Below are 18,131 nucleotides of genomic sequence, written 5' to 3' on the forward strand. Positions count from 1 at the left end.
AAAAAAGTAAAAAAAAATGGTCACTACAAACATTATTTTTCTAATAGTAAACTTCAAGACACACATATTTATATCATTCCCATTTTGAAGTTGGAAAATATGAAATGTGATTTATTATGTTTTAAGTATGTTTCATGTCATTCTATGAGATGTAAAAAAAATGTCAAAAAAAAATTAATTAATGTAATTATGTAAATTAATTAATAATAAATTAATTTATGTAAATTAATTTAACAAATTAATTTACAGACAGAATTTCACAATTTCATACAAAGGAAACGAATCACTACCATGAAAACATTACGCACTTTGAACAGAGATCAGCACGAATTTTCACGGTAGTTGAATCCAGTCATTACACTGTCTTCGTGTATTGGCGGGAGTACTGTCCGCTACTTATCATTATAGTTATATGGGAGTACTGTCCGCTACCTTTAGTTGTAGCTATATGGGTACCACCCTCGTACCTATCGTTATATCAATACTACTGTTTTTTGCTATGATTGTATATTTAATTTCTGTTCGGTTCGAGTTACGTTTATTCTTTAATAGTAATTTCTGGTCGTTTCGAGTTTGAATTTTAACAGGTATTTGTATCTGCTGAGCCTAAGTTTAAAATAGTAATAAAAGCCTTTCGACTCCGGAGGATAGTGACGTCAGACATATAGTATCTAACCTAGATCTTCGCAATAGCCTTATGACGATACTGGGAGTCCAGATATGGAGGCCTAAAAATAACCAAAAGGCCTTAAACCGCTCATAGCAACCACATCTAATATAAGGAAGGATTCTCAGTATAGTTCATATTTGGAGAGAATAGAATTTAGAGAGAGAGAAAAGTTTGTTTATAATCGTTTTTATTTGCCAAGATAAATATTTGCAATAATGATTGGCATGTTTATACTGTTAGAAGTTTATAGTGGAGCTGGTAGCAGCAGCAATGATACAAAGACAAGAGTAACAGACATTGCAGTAGAAACTACAAGAGGATCTCGACTGTCTCTTGAATGGGATAATGTGTATGCAAGATAGGTGATATCATTGAGTAATTTTAAATTGGAGGAAAAATTATGCTTTGCTGCGAAAGTTGATATTTGCATATACATAGACTTCAAACTGCTTTAAATGCAATAGTGAAACATATTGAGGAGAGTAAGTTATATCAGTAATTGTATGTGTAATATATAATACTGTTGTAATTATACACACACAATAAAATTGTTTCGAAATCGAAAATTTTCTATTTCTTCTTGTTAGAATTTTAAGGAGGTTAGTGAATATTCTTGAAGTAGAACGAATCATGGTTAGTCTGAAGTCGGCAGTGAGAGTGTTAGGATTGAAAATGAATGAATTTGAGAAAGAGAGAATTATGTTGAATCTTGTGATTATGGAAAAACATTTAATTCTTATGATGATTTTCTGGAGTTATCTCTTCAAAGGAAAATATTTTCTTAAAAGACACTTGAAAATATAATGATAGATGATTCTCCATCATTGGACTATTGTATGCAACTTTTACGGCGTGACTCAAATGCATTTACTCATTTTATTGGTATATTAATTGAAACGAAGTAAAATAATATCGTAGATTTACCTTTGAATACACTGCCTTAGATTCTATCTAAATGAGAGAGCAGATTTTCTCTTCAAAACATTGTAACGTCACATAGTTACTCCTCTCTCTCCTCTCTCTCTCTCTCTCTCTCTCTCTCTCTCTTTCTCTCTCTATATATATTTATCAAATGTAGATCAGTTTCATTTCAGCTGTGAGAGAGTTAACATTGGAAAAAATGTTTTATACATGTCCACTATGTATATGTACCCTTGGCAGTTGGTCATCATTTGAGAATTGTACAATTATTGACGATTATGATGAAAAGTGTAATATATGCAATCCATGAAAATTACATAGAGGATATGCAGTACAAATTAAATACTGTAATTCCTGTTATGAAGAGAACTGAGACTCTCACCCTATAGGACGACATCTATGCTCCAATTGACATTATGAGAAATGTGATAAGTGCGAAAACTTATGCTGGTATGATTGGAAGTAGCCCTAAAAGAGATATTAGTTTATTTCTAGGGGACTGGTATCGTCGTTGTTTTAAATTATTTTGGAAGGAAGAATCAGGACTACGATTCAAGTGTTGGTGTAACAAGACAATTTGGTTTCTAATTCATCGTTGTGAAGATACTGGCTATTATGAATATTAGCCTAGTAATTTTTATTTGGCTGTTACAAAATGTAATTCACCATTTGAAAACACTGTACGTAATATTGCTTCAAATAGGCAAATTGAAACACGTCAATTTTACAATATGAATGCAAATAGCATAATTGACTATACAAAGAGATACAATTGGAGTGAAGTTACATTGTATTGTAGAAAATGTGACCCTGACCTTACAGCCAATTAAGATCAATATACAGTGATTTCAAGTGATCTACCAGCATTGGTTGTTCTCGATACTTGCCTATACACACAAGAATAAGAAGAAGAAGACATCTAAAGTGGAGAATAAAGACATTGTTGTATATATACATTTTTTATTTTAAACAAATTTACATACATTTTTAAAACACTTTACTCGTAGGGCACTAAAATCAATACTATACAGGCCTGAGAGCATATTTTCCACCATAAAGTAATCCAGACGTGGACTTTCTACGTAAATGTTGAGAAACTGTTTGTAAGTATAACCACGACATCTGAAAACGAAATATTTAGCACAGGAAAACCACAGCTTTTAGTCGTTCGATCCTGCACTCTCTTCCGGTTTGAATAAAAGTTTTCCCACTGCTTTCAATATAGTTGCTGATGTGCGGAGTGTAGAATGTATAGGATACACCAAGAGGATCATAAAATCCAATAGTCTTCGTTGTTTGAAAGATGCACAACCAATGACCTGTCTTTAAACTCAATGGACTGCTATTAACAATGACAATGGTATTGTCTGCTCTTTGAATTTATCCAAGGAAGTCGGATGGTATACAATAGGATCTGCATTTGGACATGTAGGGATCCATATTAAATACGCTGATTATTTGACTTGTGTTCATGGTGCAAGGTCTAGTAGAACACTACCTTCGTGAGTGATTTCCCAATAGGTTTCAAATTGATTTAATGTGATTAGTGTAATACTCTCAGATAGAGGGTCGGCAAATGTGCACTCTATACACACGCTCCCCGTTCGTACTATACTCACATCTTGACAACTCAAGTCCAGTACTGAAGTCTCTTCACAACTCAAGTCCAGTACAATAATACCATGTGTTTTAGCGAACATTTCTACGGTTACCATTTTCAAATAGTTGTGAATCTTCATCTAGGGATTGCATTGTCAACTCATACAGTGTCCTATAGGATTTATCACAGGATAAATTGTAGACTGGGGTTCTATTTACTTTACATACAAGAGATGAAGCCAAAACATCTCAAATTTTTGGGGGCAGCCTGACTAAAATCATATTGCACTAGCACTTTTTACAAATGACAATACTAATTTTGATGGAATTTTACCATTGATAAAGGATGAGTCGGCAAAGGTGAGTGAGCCTCTGGTAATATGATATTTATTGGTGATTGTATGAAGAACATGTCGTTTAATATTATTTCAACTAGCTCTCAGTTTTTCCTCTGAAAATGCAACAGAAGTCATAACCTGCTGCTTTTGAACATGAAGTATTGCCGAGATGATAGAAAGAGTTACATCAAGATTGGCAGGAAGTTCCTTTCGTAAAATCAAAGTGGATGGAGCAAGCATAAATTTTATATCCACTTTAATATTTGGTGGTAGCCATTGGGATATATTAAATATCTCATAATTTATTTTCCCAACTAGATGTAATTCACCAGTTGTAGCATTTTCAAGTGCATCTGTACTATCAGTATCTGTAATATATTCATATCCATTGGATCTAAATTCCTTGTATGCCTTTGGTATTATCAACATGAACTGTATATAGCTTTTATAATTTGAGAGATTATTGCTCGTGCTCACCAATGTTCTATTTATGTAGACACTTATTTGTCGAAATAAATTATGTAATATGCAATTTTAATAGGATATTCCATCAGCAAGAATTGGCATTGTATTGTCGTATTTGTTGAATATCACTTGTAAATCTATAAATGTCGAAAACATGTCATAAAGTAGTCTTTATTAGAATAAATTTGAAAGTGTATACTATCGGAGAGCGGTTTTTATGGATAGAATTGTTCATAGTATCCAGGTTTTACACTCACATCAACATTTTATGCATTGAATAGATTTAAAGATGAAGTGATTGAAGGTTAGGAATTCTAATACGGTAGATATGCCATTGTTCAGTCTAGGAAAAGAAATCCTGTTTCGATCTAAGAATGTTCTTCCTTGTGTTCTTTCCACGAAAACAAAACACACACACAAAAGAAACCACACACACACACAAACACAAATACACTCGCACACACACACACACACACACACACACAAACACACCCAGACACACACACACACACTCACACACACACACTCGCTCTCACACACACACACACACACACACACACACACACACACACACCCACACACACACACAAAAACATACACGCACACAAACAAAAAACGCGCACACAGAGACACGCACACACACATACAAACACACACACAAACACACACACATACACACACAAAAAAAACACACACACATACACAAACACACACAAAAACAACAAAACACACACTCAAACAAAAACGCACAAAAATACTCAAAAATATACACTCACACAAAAACACAAAAAACACACACACAAACACTGATACGCACACACACACACACACACAAACACACACAAAAACACACAAACACTGACGCACAAACACACAGACACACACACACACACAAACGCGCACACACACACACAGACATAAACACACACGAACACAAAACACACAAAAACACAAAAAAAGCACAGACACAAAACACACAAAAACACACACACACACAAACAGACACACATACACACAAGGACGCAAGAACACTCAACACCATGCCATTGGAATTGTCCTGGAACTGTAAGACCTACAATAGTTTTGTACAGATTTACCTTGTCACTGTTACACTCTCTTGATGTTTCAAAGTTTATTTTGGAATTTTTTCATTGAAATTTAACACTTTGATTGTTTTTGTAGGGTTGCGTCTTGTCACCATTATATTCTGAGATGTTTCAAAGTTTAGTTTGGAATTTTTTCCTTGAAATGTAAGACATGGAATATTTTAGTAGTGGTCTACCTTGTCACTGTTACACTCTCTTGGTGTTTCAAATTTCATCATGGAAGTTTTGTCTCGAAATGTAATACATGGAATATTTTTGTACTGCTGTCTTGTGACCCACCATGTCAATGCTAAATTCTGTTGATGTTTCAAAGTTCATTAAGGGATAATTTTATTGAAACGTAAAACTATAATATTTTTCTAATGGTTTACCCCGTAAAGGTTACATTTTAGTTGATGTTTCAAGTTCGTTTGGAATATTATCCTTGAAGTGTAGGACTTGGAATATTTTTGTAGAGGTTTACCTTGTCACACTTACATTCTTTTGACAAGTTTTCTGTCAAAGTTAGGTTTTTCTACGTTTAAGTTAGGTTCATCTAACTTAGGTTATCATGAGCGTTCATGATAACCTAAGTTAGATGAACCTAACTTAAGCGTAGAAAAACCTAGCTTTGACAGAAAATTTGCAAACAGAATGTAAGAGTAACAAGGTAAACCACTACAAAATATTCCAAAACATCAACAGAATGTAGCAGTGACATGGTGGGTCACAAGACAACAGTGCAAAAATATTCGAAGTCTTAAATTCGGAGAAAAAATTCTAAAATGAACTTTGAAACATCAAGAGAGTCTAACGGTGACAAGGTAAACCACTACTAAAATATTCCAAGTCTTACATTTCAAGGAAAAAATTCCAAACTGAACTTTGAAGCATCTACAGAATGGGTCTTTTTAGTCTAGTTTGTGAGATACACCTGCGTCATTCATATTAGACCTCATCGCGGGAAATCCAGGGGTAAATATTGACGAAAACCACACTGCCTTTCCATATCAAACAAAAACAACTTAAAAACAATAGGGAAATTTTTTTCCAAGACAGTGCAACTTAAATCGGTGAATATTTCGGCCCTATGTCCAAGGGCCGTCTTCAGCACAACATTTTCAGCACAACATTAAAGAAAAAATGTATATAAAAACAAACTTATATTAAAATACGAAGTTTAAAACTAAAAATGCTTTTAAAAAAACGCTTTTAAAAAACCTTTAAAACAGCTCCAGTATCCATACTTCAACGAAGTTCAACCAGGACTGATAAATAAAATGATGAGAGAGGATGAATCCATTCAAACGAAATAAAATGAAATCATTAACTGCAAGTTTTCAAAGCTAATCTTGCTTTCTTAGCAGCTAGTCTTAAAGGCCTTTTTGTAACGGGTTCAATACTATTGTCAATTGGTTTAATAAAATATTTTTTTAGATCATTTTTAATTAAATTTGAGTATAAAGAATTCAGTGAATATTCTCCTAAGTCCCTATTTAAGGAAATATTTTTATTTATTTTGAGCCTAATTTCGATTGATTCCCGGACCACCTGTTTTATCCCCAAATCACTACTAATAAGAGAAGATTTTTCAAAAAGTATTGTGTGGCTGGGATTATTAAATATATGGCTAGCTAAAGCAGAATCAAAGGAGTTATTAGAATTATTAGCAATTAACGCTTTGTCTATGTCTTCTTTATGCTGGTGTATCTGTTTTTCTAGATTCTGATGAGTTCTGCCAACGTAGTAATTGCCACAATCGCATGGTATTTGATAAACCCCTCTTTGGCGAGTAACTGGGGTTTTATCTTTACCGGAGTTTAAGAAATTTGTGATTTCTTGAACAAATTGTAGTGTATGAGCAAAGTGCCCTTCTTTCCGGGTATTTAGATGTAGTTTATATCTTAAAAACTTTGGAATAAGATTTTCATTTCTGCATGATTCTAAAAATTTTTGTTGACTAATAATATTTGCATGTTTTTTACCTAAACTAATAAAATAAAAAATATCATAGGTCAACTGCTCCCCATAAGCTAGACGCAAATATTGGCGAAGACCACACTGCCTTTCCATACTTAAAAACTTAAAACACAACTTAAAAACAATAGGGAATTTTTTTTCCAAGACAGTGCAATTTAAATCGGTGAATATTTCGGCCCTATGTTAAAGCACAACATTAAAGAAAAAAACTCCAGCACAACAGCACAAAAAAACAATTAAAGAAACATTAAAGAAAAAAACTCCAGCACAACATTAAAGAAAAAATATATATAAAAACAAACTTATATTAAAATACGAAGTTTAAAACTAAAAATGCTTTTTAAAAAAAACGCTTTTAAAAAACCTTTAAAACAGCCAGTATCCTTACTTCAACGAAGTTCAACCAGGACTGATAAATAAAATGATGAGAGAGGATGAACACATTCAAACGAAATAAAATGAAATTATTAACTGCAAGTTTTCAAAGCTAATCTTGCTTTTTTAGCAGCTAGTCTTAAGGGCCTTTTTGTAACGGGTTCAATACTATTGTCAATTGGTTTAATAAAATATTTTGTTAGACCATTTTTAATTAAATTTGAGTATAAAGAATTCAGTGAATATTCTCCTAAGTCCCTATTTGAGGAAAATTTTTTATTTATTTTGAGCCTAATTTCGATTGATTCCCGGACCACCTGTTTTATCCCCAAATCACTACTAATGAGAGAAGATTTTTCAAAAAGTATTGTGTGGCTGGGATTATCAAATATATAGCTAGCTAAAGCAGAATCAAAGGAGTTACTAGAATTATTAGCAATTAACGCTTTGTCTATGTATTTGTAAATATTATTAATCAACAAAATTTTTTAGAATCATGCAGAAACGAAAATCTTATTCCTAAGTCTTTGAGATATAAATTACGTCTCAATACACGGAAAGAAGGGCAATTTGCTCATACAATACAATTAAAAACCTTAGTTTATTTTATTAAGGACAAAAAGCAAAAAAGACATATCATTTCCTCAGAAAGAAAATCTCTCGAAAATTTTTTGTTTGAAAACCTGTCCACTGTTGATTTTTCTCAAGTTGTTAGATTAGAAAGGAATTTGTTTCGCCATGATTTTCGCTTGTCAAAGAAACGACTTTATACAAAATTGGAAAAATTGAGAGAGGAATCTTCGATGAGAAACCGTATTTATTCTCCAAGATTAACTCCTGGACCCGGTATGGTTAACCTTTCTTCTAGAACATTTGAAACCCAGGAAATCGAAACACTGGAAAAAGGTCCAAAATTCTCTTTTCTGCCGAAACAAGGTCCCTTGGTAGATAGAGTTTCCTCTTTAGAGTCTGCTTTGCATACATACTGCCCATCTGTCTCTAGCCCTGATGAAGTTAGGTACTATTTCATTAATCCACTTTATAAAATACAAAAAAAAAGGCTGAGTCTTATAACACATTCACCGGAAAAAATTTGAAAGATATAAAAATATTATCTAACCACCGCAAAGACCAATCTCTTATAATAACCAACGAAGACAAAAGCAACTCACTTGCTGTCAGGGATACGATAGACTTTGACAAAAAAATCTTTTCAATTTTAACAGACATAAGTAAACATAAACCGATCACTCATGATCCTGCTGATCAATTTACTAATAATATTATAAATGAATTAAAACAGCTAAAACAGAATGGTAAAATCACACCACAATTATACAACAAATTTTACCCCCGTGGTAGTTTCTGTCCAAAATTTTACGGTTTACCAAAACTGCATAAGCAACGTATTCCCCTAAGACCTATCGTAGCATGTACTAAAGCCCCCGCTTCCAATATTGGAAAATGGCTTTGCACAGCTTTCAAACCTTTACTGTATTCACAAAATTCCTACATCAGTAATTCGGCACATTCGGTTAAAAAACTTAATAACACAAATATTTCAGAAAACACAATAGTTAGCAGTTTTAGTATTGTTTCCTTGTCCACGAATATATATGTTTCTACCTCTGAGAAATTATTAAAAACCAAAATATAATAAAATTGTCACAATCAAATAATCTGTGACGGGAATTGCTGGTGAAGTTTTATTTAATCCTGTTCAAATTTGTAACAAGTTTTAAATGTATTTTCAGTTTCGTGATTCTTTTTATCAACAAATAAATGGGTTACCAATGGGGGCAGCTCTATCCGGCCTACTGGCTAATAATTATGTCAAGAACCTTGAAAATTGGTCATTAAATTCCTATTTTTTAAAACATTTCTATTGGGGTTGTCATATGGATGACGTAATTTCACTTTGGAATTATGGGGAAATTGAACTTTGTAGTTTTCTAGATAATCTTATTACTTATGATAGATATTTGCAGTTTACCCTAGAAATTGAATTTGAAAATAAACTACCATTTTTAGATGTGCTAATTATCCGTAATTCTAATAATTTTGACTTCACTATCTATAGAAAACCAACACAAAACAATAGATATCTTCATTTTAATTCTAATCACCCCCCACAAGTTAAAGGAGCAGTTGTAACTTCTCTCATTGACCGTGCCCTGAACATTTGCTCCAATTCATACATAAAAGCAGAAATAAATTTTATCAGAGATATTCTTTTTGGCAACGGATACCCCATTCCTTTTGCCAATAATATGATTAACCATAAACTAAAAAGACCTTTTCGTAAAATCAACGATATTTCATAACGTGAGGCTCCTGAAAAACCCTCTAATATAAATCTATCTTCCGTACATACCAAGAATCACAACAAAAATAAAAAATATTTGCGCAAAAAACAATCTATATTTAGTATTCACTATCAATTTAAAAATCACAAATTACTTAAACTCCGGTAAAGATAAAACCCCAGTTACTCGCCAAAGAGGGGTTTATCAAATACCATGCGATTGTGGAAATTATTACGTTGGCAGAACTCATCAGAATCTAGAAAAACGGATACACAAGCATAAAGAAGACATAGACAAAGCGTTAATTGCTAATAATTCTAATAACTCCTTTGATTCTGCTTTAGCTAGCCATATATTTGATAATCCCAGCCACATAATACTTTTTGAAAAATCTTCTCTCATTAGTTGTGATTTGGGGATAAGTAGTTATCTAGGTACCATTTTGCTCTCTTTACGTTCCCTGGCAGCTTTCCAAGACAGATTACCAGACCAATTGCACATGGAAACAGTTTGTCATGTTTGGGGAGATTACGTTCCTTGGCACCTTTTCAGAGCATGTACTTATGCAACATGATTAAACACGTTTTTACAATCGGAATTAATTGATTGAGATTTGCAAAAAAGGGGTAATTAGTGATTGGATAATTTTTTAACATGAAATCTCTGAATAAAATATTTTTGGAGCATGTACTTGACGATGGACAAAAGGGATAAGGTGATTAGCAATTACGAGTGGGGATTCCCCTCCTGTTCCTAAACATTGCAAAAAAGATAACAGTATGAACGGGGATTCCCCGCACAAATTTGTTTCAACTCCAAGTTTTTCAACCAGACTGGTTTTTTGAAAGCATAGTGTGTACATATGTGTAGGCTTTGTTATTAAAAACTTTGACACTACAATCAGAATTGTTTGATTGACATTTAAAAAAGGGTAATGAGATTTGCGAATTGGAATAAAAAAATTTTAACTAGAAATGGCTGAAAAGTGTTTTGGGGGAGATGGGGTGATTGTGTACTGTATAATACACATGTGATGTTTGGACAGTGTTGTCAGTTTAAAATAGTTTAACGTTCCCTTCGTTCCCCCATTTCTGAGGGCAGGGGAGGGGAGGGTCAATTTTGGAGGGAAAATTAAAAATACTCAGAATCGAAAATAAAGCGTGATCTGCCTCAAGGGGAAGGCTCAGTGGCCCTAGGTCCTCCCATTTCTGCGGGCTGGGGAGGGGGGGACAATTTTGGAGGGAAAACCAAAAATACTCAGAATCGAAAATAAATCGGATCTGCCTCAAGGGGAAGGCTCAGAGGCCCTTCGTTCCCCCATTTCTGAGGGCAGGGGAGGGGGTGGAGTTAATTATGGAGGGAAAACCAAAAATACTCAGAATCGAAAATAATTGGGATCTGCCTCAAGGGGAAGGCTCAGAGGCCCTTCGTTCCCCCATTTCCGAGGGCAGGGGAGGGGGGGGGGGATCAATTTTGGAGGGAAAACCAAAAATGCTCAGAATCGAAAATAAATAGGATCTGCCTCAAGGGGAAGGCTCAGAGGCCCTTCCTTCCCCAATTTCTGAGAGCCGCGGAGGGGGGGGGTCAATTTTGGAGGGAAAACCCAAAATAATCAGAATCGAAAATAAAGCGGGGTCTGCCTCAAGGGGACGGCTCAGAGGCCCTTCGTTCCCCCATATCTGAGGGCAGGGGAGGTCAATTTTGGAGGGAAAACCAAAAATACTCAGAATCGAAAATAAATGGGATCTGCCTCAAGGGCAAGGCTCAGAGGCCCCTCCTTCCTCCATTTCTGAGGGCAGGGGAGGAGGGGGTCAATTTTGGAGGGAAAACCAAAAATGCTCAGAATCGGAAATAAAGGGGATCTGCCTCAAGGGCAAAGCTCAGCAGCCCCTCCTTCCCCCAATTCTGAGGGCAGGGGAGGGGGGGGTCAATTTTTGAGGGAAAACCAAAAATACTCTGAATCGAAAATAAACGGGATCTGCCTCAAGGGGAAGGCTCAGAGGCCCTTCGTTCCCCCATTTCCAAGGGAAGGGGAGGGGGGGAGTCAATTTTGGAGGGAAAATCAAAATGCTCAGAATCGAAAATAAAGCGTGATCTTAATTTATTTTTTAATTCAGTAGTTTTTCAGTAAGGACACTCGATATCCTAAAAGTGTCTGATTAAAACTTTTACATTGAGAATCGATGTTGTTAGCAGAATTTCAAAAAGGATCGTTTATGAGTGCTGGCGTATCTGATGAAATAATTTAGGTTGTATGATAAATTTAATTTATTTGTTTTTAATTCAGTAGCTTTTCAGTAAGGACACTCGATATCCTAAAAGTGTCTGATTAAAACTTTTACCTTGAGAATCAATGTTGTTAGCAGAATTTCAAAAAAGGAACGTTTATGAGTGCTTGCGTATCTGATGATATAATTTAGATCGTATGATCAATTTAATTTATTTTTTAATTCAGTAGTTTTTCAGCAAGGACACTCGATATCCTAAAAGTGTTTGATTCAAACTTTTATCTTGAGCATCGATGTTGTTAGCAGAATTTCCAAAAAGGAACGTTTATGAGTGCTGGCGTATCTGATGAAATAATTTAGATCGTATGATCAATTTAATTTATTTTTTAATTCAGTAGTTTTTCAGCAAGGACACTCGATATCCTAAAAGTGTCTGATTAAAACTTTTACCTTGAGCATTGATGTGGTTAGCAGAATTTCAAAACGGATCGTTTATGAGTGCTGGTGTATCTGATGAAATAATTTAGGTCGTATGATCAATTTAATTTATTTTTTAATTCAGTAGTGAAAACAACTTCAACCATGCCCAGCCCACCGCGATCAGAAATTAAATTATAAAAAAAAAGTTTCTTCAACTGTACGTAAGGAGCGACCCGGCTCAATAGTAACCAAAACTGTAAAAAACGAATTAGTTGAAAATAAAGTTTTAACAAGAATTGTCTTAAAAATTTTTTTTTGGGGGGGGCGGGGGTGGAGCGATGATAGATTGGATGTCTCAGACTAGTTATAGTGATGTACTGTGGTACGAATTGCTTTCGAAAACCCGGATGAATTAGTTAAAAATAAAGTTTTAACAAGAAATATCTGAAAAGTATTTTTTGGGGGATGGGGCGACGACAGATTGGATGTCTCAGACTAGCTATAGTGCTATACTCTGACATGAATTGCTTTCGAAAACCCGGATGAATTAGTTGAAAATAAAGTTTTAACAAGAAATGTCTGAAAAGTATTTTTTTTTGGGGGGGGGGGATGGGGCGATGACAGATTGGATGTCTCAGACTAGTTATAATGCTGTACTCTGGCATGAATTGCTTTCGAAAACCCGGATGAATTAGTTGGAAATAAAGTTTTAACAAGAAATGTTTGAAATGTAATTTTTGGGGGGGCTGGAGCGATGAAAGATTGGATGTCTCAGACTAGTTATAGTGATCTACTGTGGTACGAAATGCTTTCAAAAATCCAGATGAATTAGTTGAAAATAAAGTTCACAAGAAATGCCTGAAAAGTATTTTTTGGGTGATGGGGGCGATGCCAGAGTGGATGTCTCAGACTATTTATAGTGCTGTACTCTGGCATGAATTGCTTTCGAAAACCCGGATGAATTAGTTGAAAATAAAGTTTTAACAAGAAATGTCTGAAAATTATTTTTTTGGGGGGATGGAGTGATGACAGAGTGGATGTCTCAGACTAGTGATAGTGCTGTACTCTGGTACGAATTGCTTTCGCAAACCCGGATGAATTAGTTGAAAATAAAGTTCTAACAAGAAATGTCTGAAAAGTTTTTTTTTTCTGGAATTTTTTTTATTGGACTAAATTCTTTTTGGACTTCGAAATTATTCAACTTTTTTTACGTATCTTAAAATGACATGAAATATCTTTATGGCTCTAAAAAATGTACTCTATGCTTACCCAGAGACACGATGGGGCTTTCCCACTGTTACTCTATGGCTGATTATCGACACTACCTAGTTTATTGCATGTATTAAATCAGTATTTTTTACACAGTGGAACAATAAACACATAACTAATATCTCTAAAAAGTGAAGATGAAGATTTAAGAAAGTGTGTTCACATGATAGTGTTATTGTAGCATTGAATGCAGACAAGGAGAAGTATTTAAACTATGAAATAAGTACAAATGGTAGCACTATCGGAAACGTATGCGTGCATTGTCATGCCAGTATGGAATTAAATTTCTTTGGAGTACAAAAAAAATTCAACTCTTATGATGGTGGATATGCGAGATTGAGATATCCGGAGATGATTGCACTCAAAGAGAATGCCAACATAAAAATAATAGTTGATAAGGAGGGGCATCTTCTTGCTAGTGCTTGTGGTAACTTGTTACCCTGTGTTATACCATATCGTCAGCTTTCGGGTATTAGCATTCAAATGAAAGCAAAGACGAAAAGAAAAGCCTACTCTTCTACTAATATCATAAACCATATCCTGTCTACGTTCCGGAACTGTTACCTGAGTAAAAATAGTGTGATAATAGACAGTGATATTGCTAGAAAAATAAAAATTACATTGGCAGAAAATATCACTAAGGAATATAAAGATGAATCGATGAAAAACAAAGTACCAGCAAACGTTACTGCCATTGATCAAACACTCAATGAATCAAATAATACCAAAGACGAAAAGCATATTGAGCCTTTCGATGACACACCTATAAAAATTGTGTATGAGTCAAAATAGAATAATGATTATTCTACTGATTACGAACTAAGAGAAGACAATAGTTATAGTATCAAGAGAGAACATAGTGAACCATTTTATGGAACAGATTCAAAATGTCCAAAGTTGTTCATTGATATTAATAATGTATAATAATATACATTTTTTGTATTAATATTCTACATGACATTATTTCATTAAAAATATATTATGCATTAAATTGTTATGTATTCATTATTTTTAGAGTAAGCTAGCATATCGAACGTTTAGAATGTCTATTAAAATATCGGAGATGTAAGAAAAAGAATTTACATACATCATGTATCGGATAGATAGGTCAACATAGAGAAAATCTAAGTATAAGTATGAATAAATTCTCTATCAACATCTATTGACAGATACTTGGGATAGTATTGATAAAATCTAAGTATCAGAGTGAATAAATTCTTTATCAATGTCTTTTGACAGATACGTTTGATAACACTGGCGTAATTTAAGTATCAAATGGAATAAATTCTTTATTAACATTCTTTATCGATGCCATATGTCGGATGCCTCGGATAACATTGACAAAATCTATCTATTAGAATGAATAAATTCTCTATCATCATCCATTGTCGGATTTCTCATTATGAAAAAATTGTAAGTAAGTAAGTAGCAAACTCTTTCTTGAGTTCACCTCTTGGATACACACTATAGAAATTATATAAGAAAAAATGTAATTTATAGACTTCATTTGCATGCAATAGATACCGAGCGTTCTATGACTCCTCCCCGCAGTGAATTCTAAGGGTTTTATGACTCCTCCCCACAATGAATTCAGATGGTTTTAGGACTCATCCCCCTAGCCATAACTCCATTCAACCTTGAGCGAAGGTATAAAAGTTTGACGAAGTATTTTTCTACTTAACAACTACATTAATAGCTTCCAAGATGATAGGACTGTATGACACAGAATGTATCGGTTTGAAAAAATCATCTTGTGGTGTTATATTCAAATGTGCATTTTTATTATTGTCTATGGAACTCGAAGAAATTGACTGTTATCATTGGATAGTGAACTATAACATGTTTGAGTATGATAAAAGCTTGTGGAGTACTACATTAAGTCATATAAACAGACTGGGATTCTACGATAGAGTGATTACACCACTTAATAATGCTGGTCAGGAACTGAGAAATGTTCAGGAGGAAGTCAGTGAAATTTGCAGCTTTTTCGGGGTTGAATCACTATAGGTAAAGGGCAATGTACATACAGATAAAGTTTTAATTCAAAATTGTGACCCTAGGATTCCACTTCTCAATCTACAAGAGTTTAAGTGTCCTAAATTTGAAGGGGGTTATCACCGTCCTGAAGACGAGGTTAGGTTCTTCGTGCAGTGGATACCTAAGGACATACCTGATCGTGATAAATCCATAACACATGGTAAAAACTATTCTATATCATGGGACCATCGTTTCTGGATGTTTAAGAGTGAACTCTAAGTTCTATTTTTATGTAAACATGTGTTGTTTTTTTTCTCAAAAAAAAATTCTGTTAATACATATAAGCAATAAATATCTTTAAGCTGAACCCGTCTTTATTCTTTAGAATAGTTCTATTCTTTTCATTAAATTATGAAGAAATTGTAAGTAAGCAACAATCGCTTTCTTGAATTCGCTTCCTGGACACAATACAGATATTTAATTCAAGAAATCATGATAAAATCGCACGTAAGTAATAAACTCTTTATTGTTTTCACCTATTGGATACACAATGCAGAAATTTCATTGAGGAAATTATGAAAAAATTGTAAGTAAGTAACAATGTGTCTGTGTGTGTGTTTGTGTGTGTATGTGTGTGTCTGTGTGTGTGTGTGTGTGTATGTGTGTCTGTGTGTGTTTGTGTGTGTATGTGTGTGTGTGTGTGTGTGTGTGTGTGTGTGTGTGTGTGTGTGTGTGTGTGTGTGTGTGTGTGTGTGTGTGTGTGTGTGTGTGTGTGTGTGTGTGTGTGTGTGTGTGTGTGTGTGTGTGTGTGTGTGTGTGTGTGTGTGTGTGTGTGTGTGTGTGTGTGTGTGTGTGTGTGTGTGTGTGTGTGTGTGTGTGTGTGTGTGTGTGTGTGTGTGTGTGTGTGTGTGTGTGTGTGTGTGTGTGTGTGTGTGTGTGTGTGTGTGTGTGTGTGTGTGTGTGTGTGTGTGTGTGTGTGTGTGTGTGTGTGTGTGTGTGTGTGTGTGTGTGTGTGTGTGTGTGTGTGTGTGTGTGTGTGTGTGTGTGTGTGTGTGTGTGTGTGTGTGTGTGTGTGTGTGTGTGTGTGTGTGTGTGTGTGTGTGTGTGTGTGTGTGTGTGTGTGTGTGTGTGTGTGTGTGTGTGTGTGTGTGTGTGTGTGTGTGTGTGTGTGTGTGTGTGTGTGTGTGTGTGTGTGTGTGTGTGTGTGTGTGTGTGTGTGTGTGTGTGTGTGTGTGTGTGTGTGTGTGTGTGTGTGTGTGTGTGTGTGTGTGTGTGTGTGTGTGTGTGTGTGTGTGTGTGTGTGTGTGTGTGTGTGTGTGTGTGTGTGTGTGTGTGTGTGTGTGTGTGTGTGTGTGTGTGTGTGTGTGTGTGTGTGTGTGTGTGTGTGTGTGTGTGTGTGTGTGTGTGTGTGTGTGTGTGTGTGTGTGTGTGTGTGTGTGTGTGTGTGTGTGTGTGTGTGTGTGTGTGTGTGTGTGTGTGTGTGTGTGTGTGTGTGTGTGTGTGTGTGTGTGTGTGTGTGTGTGTGTGTGTGTGTGTGTGTGTGTGTGTGTGTGTGTGTGTGTGTGTGTGTGTGTGTGTGTGTGTGTGTGTGTGTGTGTGTGTGTGTGTGTGTGTGTGTGTGTGTGTGTGTGTGTACGTGCACGCGAGTAACCTCGTCTAAATTAATCTTAAAAAATGAAATAAAGCTATGTCGACTTTGCATGTTGATTTCACGACATTATAGGTTTTTTTTTCTTGTCACAAACTATTTTTTTTATCATGAACAGTTTAGAAACCAATTTGATCTGTACATATTGAAAATTGTTTGTGATAAAGAGAGAAAAAAAGAATTGTCCTGTTATTGACATTAGCTAGTTTAATTGTGCTAGCTTGCACACACACAGACATACACACACACACACACATTGTTACTTACTTACAATTTTTTCATAATTTCTTGAATGAAATTTCTGCATTGTGTATCCAATAGGTGAAAACAATAAAGAGTTTATTACTTACTTGATATTTTATCATTATTTCTTGAATTAAGTATCTGTATTGTGTCCAGGAAGCGAATTCAAGAAAGCGATTGCTGCTTACTTACAATTTCTTCACAATTTAATGAAAAGAATAGAACTATTCTAAAGAATAAAGACGGGTTAAGCTTAAAGATATTTATTGCTTAAACATATTAACAGATTTTTTGAGAAAAAAACAGCACATGTTTACATAAAAATAGTACTTAGAGTTAACACTTAAACGTCCAGAAACGATGGTCCCATGATATAGAATAGTTTTTACCATGTCTTATGGATTTATCACGATCAGGTTTGTCCTTAGGTATCCACTGTGCGAAGAACTTAACCTCGTCTTCAGGACGGTGATAACCCCCTTCAAATTTAGGACACTTAAACTCTTCTAGCTTGAAAAGTGGAATCCTCGGATCACACTTTTGAATTAAAACTTTATCTGTAGGTACATTGCCCTTTACGTAGAGTGCTTCAACCCCAAAAAAGCTG

The sequence above is a fragment of the Artemia sp. Qi Xiang Cuo genome, chromosome 7, assembly GCF_049724085.1.
Source record: "Artemia sp. Qi Xiang Cuo chromosome 7, ASM4972408v1, whole genome shotgun sequence".
Lineage (NCBI taxonomy): Eukaryota > Metazoa > Arthropoda > Branchiopoda > Anostraca > Artemiidae > Artemia > Artemia sp. Qi Xiang Cuo.